The sequence below is a fragment of the Camellia sinensis genome, unplaced genomic scaffold, assembly GCF_055761805.1.
Source record: "Camellia sinensis isolate YWXY unplaced genomic scaffold, ASM5576180v1 Unanchor1, whole genome shotgun sequence".
NCBI lineage: Eukaryota > Viridiplantae > Streptophyta > Magnoliopsida > Ericales > Theaceae > Camellia > Camellia sinensis.
In genome coordinates, this window is record NW_028128987.1 from 12,141,163 (window position 1) to 12,149,095 (window position 7,933).

Below are 7,933 nucleotides of genomic sequence, written 5' to 3' on the forward strand. Positions count from 1 at the left end.
CTCTGTCACTCTTCTCTTTCTCTCTCTCACTCATCACTCTTCTCTGTCTGTCTGTCTCTCTCTTTTCTCTGTGTCTCTCGTCCAGCTCTCTTCTCTCTATCTCTTTTATCTCTCTCTCTCTGTGTCTCTCACTCATCTTTTTCTCTTACCGCTCATCTCCTCTACCACCTTCACCACTACTACAAACGCCATTTCACTACCACCACTACTACCACGGTCGCCATTTCACCTTTACGACTACCATTATTACTACCATCGCCACCACTCCACTACCACCACTACCACTATTGCCACTACTACTACTACCATTACATCTCTTTCACCACTGCCACTCCATCTATTCTACTACTACCACAACTTCACCACTAATCTCCTTCGCCATCACCACCACCACCATCGTCTCTTATCCACCACCTTCACCACTACTGCCGCTTCCTCTCCTCTACCACAAAATATTACCTCTCTTTTCTCTCTCACTTATCACTCTTCTCTATCTGTCAGTCTTTGTCTCTGTCTCTTTCTCTTTGTCTCTTTGTCTCTCACTCATCTCTCTTCTCTCTATCCCTCTTATCTCTCTATCTGTCTTCTCTCTCGCTTATTTATCTTCTCTCTATTTCTCTCTCTGTCTCTCTCGCTCATCTTTCTTCTCTCTCCGTCTCTCTTTTTCTATCTCTTTCTCTCGATCATCTCTTTTTGCTCTATTTCTCTCTCTCTTTGTCTATCTCTCGCTCATATCTTGTTTCTCTCTATTTTTTTATGTCTCTCTCTCTATCTCTTTCTCTCTCTGTCTCCCTGTCTCTCTCTCTCTATATCTCTTTCTCTCGCCACAAAAAATTAACTTTATTTTAATGGAAAATATTATCCCTGCTTCTACCAAATAAAAAAATAATAATAATTTTATATTCATTAAAATAAATATGAAACAAATAAATTTTTAACCTTACTAAATGAAAAAATAAAAATAAAAATAAAAATTCATTAACTATAAAAAAATTATTTTAATAAAAAATAATTTTTTTTAGCAATGACATCCTCCGTTGCGAAAAAAAAAATCCTTTTATTATTTAAATATTCATTTGTAATAAAAATTAGAAAAAAAAAATTTCAAAAAAATAAAATTCCATAAACAAATCAAAAAGAAAAAAATTCATTTTTTTTTTCCTCTTTCAAATCTAACCGTCCATCTCTCACTCACCATCTCACTCACCTATAACAAACAAAACAAAAGAAAAAAAAACCCTAATCTATAATCGGCTCCCTCACTCTCTCTCTCTCTCGCTCGCTCTCTCTCAGTCTCACCATCACTCACTCACCATCTCAGAGTCTCTCTTTCTCACTCTCTCGTTTCTGGCAGCCGATCATTCAACATGGAAACTTTCTGCACCGATCACTCTCTTTCTCATCTCATCGCTCCGATCATCATCGCACAGCCGATCAATCTACTTCACAGGTAAACTCTCTCAATCTCTGTCTCTCTCTCTGCCGATCGTTGATTTTTTTTGTTTTATATATATATATATATCAGATATATATATATATCTCTGATCTGATCTGATCTGTCTCCCTCACTCTCTCATCTCATCAGTCTCACACTCACTCTCTGGTTTTGCATCTCTGCACCGATCGACTCACACACAGGTAAGCGTCTCTCTCTCTCTCTCTCTCTCTCTCTCTCCCTGATCTCTCATCTCTGATTTTTTGTGGACCGACAGATCTGATTTTTGTTGTGGACCAACAGATCTGATTCGAAATATGATCTTAGTTGTGATCTGATTCATGTGCTGTTGATTCAGAATTCATGTGAATAACTCATTCCTTGATTTGATTAACAGGGTTTGTGGTTATGATCTGATCTATTATTTTCTCATGTAGATGATATGATATGTGGATATCCTAATTTGAATATGTGAAATGGAATCTGTAACTATTGTAATTTTTTAGGTTTTCTTTTTGTCATGATAGAAAGCCCTCTTTTGCATTCTAATTTTGACGAGCAAATGAAAACAAATTTCTAGTTTAAAGAAGAGATTTGGTTGTATCATTTTGATTCTAAAATTTGTTATATTTAACAAATATGTTTTTGGGTTCACTTTTATTAAAGCCCTAGTTATAGTCAAATTGGACAATGCTAAGTTAATTCAGAATTTTATTTTTCTTTTTTCAAGATATCCCCATATTCAATAATCTGTATCGAAATCATTTTTTTCTTTGAGGAGAAAAATTAAAGAAGAATAATAAGCATGGTGGTCTTCAATTTGTAGATCGAAAAACTTGTTGCCCTTGCATTGCCAATGGAATTTTAAGGAATATGTTCGTTCCAATGATGCAGCACACATGGCAATGTTTTCATTAAATGCCATAGTTGTTTTTTTTTTTTGAGCATTTATATTGTTTGACGTGCTATATGTTTATTTATTTTGTTTTGGTTGTACAGTTGTATTCTGTCCGCATCCTGCTGCAACGGGAGCATGCGGTTCCTGTCTGTTTCTTTGCCAAAGAAGCCGCTCCTCGTCCAGCCCTTAAAGGAGATGGTTAGTGTATATGGAGAGTCTCTCTCTCTCTCTCTCATAGCAAGCACATGTACATTTCTCTATCAGTGATATCATTTATTAGCAGGCTTAATACATATCATGTTAATGCAACCTTTCATCATTTTGTGGAAGTCCACATATGTGTTCATATTTAGTACATATATATGAACACATGTTTGTGCATGTGTTTTTCCTCAATAATCTCTTTTAGAACTTAGGATACTGTGTAGTTGTGTATATATCATACATGCTAAGAGAATCGACAAACCTTTTTGTTGGGCCAAGTGGCCCTTCCACACTTGTCAATATTCATCGCCTATTTTTAATAAATTGATAAACTTATGTGCGCTGGGTAAGAAAAGAAAATAAATGAGTGTTTAGTCTGGTTTGGTTACAATTAAATATGGCAGAAAAACCAGTAAGAAAAAAAAAATACTATGAATGAAACCTCATACACATTCAGCAAATATAAACAAACTATTGTACATAATGAAACATCATAAAAAAAGTGTTGGTGTGGCATCAAAAAGAGAGGCTTGGGGTTACTGGTTCAATTCTTCTGGTCTTTGCCACATAAGAGAAGAATTTGATGCCTAGAAGATCACTATTCTAACTGAAGCCAAAGAAAATTGCTACAAGGAAAAACTATCAACATTTGTCACACCCCAAGGTAGTTGTAAGTTAAGGAGACTCAAACTCAAGTTTACATATTGGGTGAAGACCTAAAGTAATAATATTATAGGCCCGACATAGACAACAAATTATGTAAGAAGCATCTGAATGCTTATAAGAGGGTCAATCTAGCTTAGACAACTTGCATAGTTTCTTTCTTTGTTTATTGGTTTTGTTCACACTTGTCCCTTCTTTTAAGAGTATTAATTTATTTATTTATTTATTTATTTTTTTTTTTTTGGATGGGTTGATATAGTTAGTTATGATGTCTTCCACTTCTTCTTCTTCTTCTTCTTCTTCTTCTTCTTCTTCTTCTTCTTCGTCTTCTTTTTTGTTTTGTTTCTTTAAGTCTTTAATCTTTGTTGAGGCTATTGAACAATTGGGGCTTTTGGTCGAGAGGAACCTGTAGCTAGTATGGACAATAGTGGAAAAATCATATGGGCTAAGCACAATGAAATTCAGACTGTTAATATTAGGAGTGTTGGTGCAGATTATGAGGTTTGATTCAATTTTGTTCTCATCTTTTTTTGAATAAAACTACAACGATTTCTGCTCAAGGTGACATTGAAATTCACTGTGCTTTTTTCTTCTCAGGTTACTGGTGGAGAAAGATTACCTTTGGTAGTGAAAGAGTTGGGGACCTGTGATCTTTACCCACAAGTGAGTTGGCCTTCTTTGGATGTGGTAGATATTATTTGATATGCTGTGTGATGATTTGAATTTTCACACTAGTGAGCTGGCCTTCTTTTTGAAGCACTTCTGCTATAATTTTCTGATTGAAATACTAAAGCATGCAAAAATATCTGGTAGAATAACTTCAATAAAGTTCAACTTTTCTCCAATAAGCTAAATGCCATATATATATATGTAGTTGTTTCTTGTTTATTGTTAGATAGATCAATTGTTTTAAACTATTTTATATTACAAAAAAAGAAAAGAAAAAAGAAAGTGTAATTAATACTTTAAATCTGAACTCATGGTTAACTTACCAACACCCATAGCTTTAGTCATATTGTTACTATTTCAATGGGGGATTGGATTGGAGCTTGGAAGCCATGAGACAGGCTGTTATTTTGAGTCATTTGAATAGGCAGTTGGGCTTTATGAGGTTAATATGTATGTTGATTTATCAGTCAAAATTGTCATGTTAAGAACAGTTAATGGTGAACATTTTTTCATTGTGTTTTCATTCGTACATTTTCAATGAAATTCTTGTAAATCATTGAAGCTTTATTTCATAAAGTTTCACTTCTCATAGTGTTTATTGCAACCAAGAGAGATTATTTTTTGTATTCCGCCATTGCTTTCCCTATCTCAGTTGGAGCTAAGATATTGTGTTTGGTTAAACATATAGTTTTGGTTTGTCTGTATATTATATTTTTCTTTAATTATTATTTCAAATTATGACTATTAAGTTCAGTTTCACCTATACATATTTACTCAGCTTGGAGATTTTGTTTTGGTGCAGCAAAGAAAGGGATAATGGTTTTTGCTCTGCATGAGGAGCCTGATCTCACAGAGCTAGTTGGGGATTTCAAAGTTCATATTCAGATCACCAAGGAGACTTTCAATGGTATACCAGCTAGATTCTTTCCAATCCATAACCGACAACACCACCACCAAAATTAGCTCCACCTTCAATTTGTTCTTCATTTTTTTAAACCAATAAGCTTTCCACTTCGCTCATGATGGGACCTGAGCTTTGTTCCTAATTTACAAGCATTGGAGAGCTTTGTTCCTAAATATCTAATGTGTTGATTGGTGAATTTTAGATTTTATTTTATTATTTTATTTTTTTTTAGGATTTGGGTGAATTTTATAATTTAAATATGCTTTTATGAACATGTACAGTTTAATTGTTCTTTGTAAAATATTGAATTTGATGGTTTGATCAATTTTTATTTTTGTTTTCTGTTATGATGTATTTGTGAATAGAATGTAAATAATCAGTTTTTAGAGAGAGAGACGGCACCACCGTCGGAAAAAATAGAAAATTTAAATATTTTTATTAATTTTGTTACAGGTTTTACTTTTTGCGACGATATTATACTGTCGCAAAAAATAGAAATTTTATTATTTAAAATAGAAATTTTATTATTTTTTAATATTTTTTGCGACGGCATTATACTGTCGCAAAAAATAGAAAATTTCATATTTTTTATACTTTCTGCGACGACACCACACCGTTGCAAAAAAGTGTTTTTTTAAAAAAAAGACTATTGGCGACGGTTTTTTTTGCCGTCTCAAATAACATTTTTAGCGACGGTAAAATAGGGCCGTCGCAAAAAAATCAAGAAATTTCAAACCTTATTAGCGACCGTACGTTGCCCGTCGCAAAAAGGTAAAAAATGCCGTCGCAAAACATTAGCGACGGCACTTACCGTCGCAAAAACTTTTTTGCAACCCCTGCAGTTGCGACCCCCCTCTTGCCGTCGCAAAAAGTCATTTTGCCGTCGCAAAAAGTATTAGCGACGGCATTAGGAGTATTAGCGACGGCATTAGGAGTATTAGCGACGGTATTTTACCGTCGCAAAAAGTCAATTTTTTTGTAGTGCATGTCACCTGTACCTGAAAATGGTTTCCCAAGTAGGGTGAGCCAAAGCCCAATAGAGATATACTAACGCAATGTATGAAATTTAACTAAGATATAAGCATTAGATAAATGTACAATATTCATAACCAACACGTATTCTTTCCAAGACCATTCAATATAGATAACCATACCTCAATCCATTTTTGTTCATCCATTTCGGATTAATCTATTTACCAAATTCATTATCATCTAATTAACCAAAATGAGACTACAACTCAATGGTTTACAATTCAATACATTCATCAATCCAACACTTCTATTTTCTTGCCATTTTACAGAATTCACATCCAAGGGAATCGGCACCCATTATATATAAGATTTCAGGACTTTCACCCTAGACACTCCAGCCAACTTAGTTTTCAATGGAGTCCATACCTTATCTCCTCCCAAACAATGATACATATACAATGTATTTAAATGTGTTACCATACACAATGACTAACCAAATCACATATTCAATGGTTTAATTAAACCGTCATATTCAATGACATAATTCAAATGATTAATTTCAATTCATCTAATCCTCATGCAGTTTCCACAACAATCATAGTTATCCTTCACCAATAACCCAAAACAGATATTTCTAAACAGATATACAATCTATCAAACAGATAATTTATCAAATTTCCATAAGTGAGTGATTTAACAAATCCAACTACACCATTCAATTATACACCCTTCCAATTTCATATTTCCCATGTCAATTTCATTATTTATTCAAAATAGTTATTTAACACAAATTAGGCCAAAACCTTACCCTTTTCCCAATATCATCCCCAAGACCCAATCTCACCATTTATTTTTATATAACACCATAATCAAGCCCTCATCTACATATATGAAGCCAATTATAGGAAATCCCTCTTTCAAAATTTAAACCCAAACCCTAGCTTCACCTAAAACCTCCAAACTCCACCATTTATGCAAAATGACAAATACCTAGGTTAAAACTCATATCAAACAGTAGAATATCCCTACCATAAATGGAGAAGCTCAAAGAGAAGAAGAAGAAGAAGAACTTCAAAAATGCCCCAAATTCAGTTTGACTAGAATCAAAGGAAAGGCCCTTGAGATGCTTCAACACTTTAACAAAGGAACTAGGGTTGAGAGATACTTAAATCTAGGAGTATTTGTAGAGAGAGAGAGAGAGAGAGAGAGAGTATTTTAGAGAGAGAGTATTTTAGAGAGAGAAGGTGTCGGATTAGGGTTTTGAGGTGAAAAGATCTCAATTTTCTGTGTAAAAATGAGCTGCTGCGAACTGATATACGCGGTTCTCGCTTAAGCGACGCTCGAGTAAAGGAGTTGTTGCTCGAGCGACCAGACACAACAAGTGACCTTGCTCGAACGCAAGAAACCTCGCTCGAGTGTAGAATACGAAGCTTTAGAAGTTTTACAGATGCACACGCTCGCTCGAACGCAAGAAGCCTCGCTCGAGCGTAGAATACATACTTTCAGGTATTTCACAGACGCACACCCTCGCTCTAGCGCAAGAAGTCTCACTCAAGCGAATGAACAAATAACATAAGGCTCACTCGAGCACAAAAAGTCTCGCTCGAGCGAAGAACTTTATCTTCCCCAGAAATGCTGCGTCCGGAAGGAAACCTGGGAACTCCTAATTCTTGCTCGAGCGCAAGAAACCTCGCTTGAGTGAAGAAACAAATTACAAGAAGCTCGCTCGAGCACAAGAAACCTCGCTCAAGCGAAGAGACCAAAATCTGAGCAACAACAATCTAAATCAACTAACAAGCAATCTGTTCCAAACTCGCCCAACAAGTTCCAAAACTCAAATGCAAAGAGTCAAAGGAGGAAAACAAAATATAGATACAATATTCAACCACGGAACCCGAGTCCGAAACACCATGAAGGTCAGGGAAAAATCGGGATCGCTATACTTCCTAAGCATAGATACATGAAACACGTTGTGAACCCCCGAAAGTTATGGCGGTAAAGCCAACCGATACACCACTTCCCCAATTCTCTCCAATATCTCAAAAGGCCCAATAAACCTTAGAGACAACTTACCACTCTTACCGAATCTCATCAAACCCCGCCCAGGTGAGATCTTAAGGAATACATGGTCACCCACTTCAAAAGACAAAGGTCGTCTCCTCTTATCGGTATAACTTTTTTGTCGGCT

General features: G+C 35.3%; 1 long non-coding RNA gene across 3 annotated transcripts; it reads left to right on the forward strand.

Moving 5' to 3' along the window:
• Nucleotides 1-1,204: 1,204 nt before the first annotated feature.
• Nucleotides 1,205-5,108, forward strand: LOC145814225 (uncharacterized). 3 transcript variants are annotated; one of them, XR_014357568.1, is made up of 5 exons: nt 1,205-1,450; nt 1,586-1,638; nt 2,435-2,531; nt 3,798-3,863; nt 4,672-5,108. It is a non-coding gene; the product is annotated as an uncharacterized LOC145814225 (long non-coding RNA). The 3 variants fall into 3 exon arrangements; XR_014357567.1 differs by lacking the exon at nt 2,435-2,531 and having other exon boundaries at nt 1,236-1,450; XR_014357566.1 differs by lacking the exons at nt 1,205-1,450; nt 1,586-1,638; nt 2,435-2,531 and having other exon boundaries at nt 3,445-3,863.
• The last annotated feature ends 2,825 nt before the right edge of the window (nt 5,109-7,933 follow it).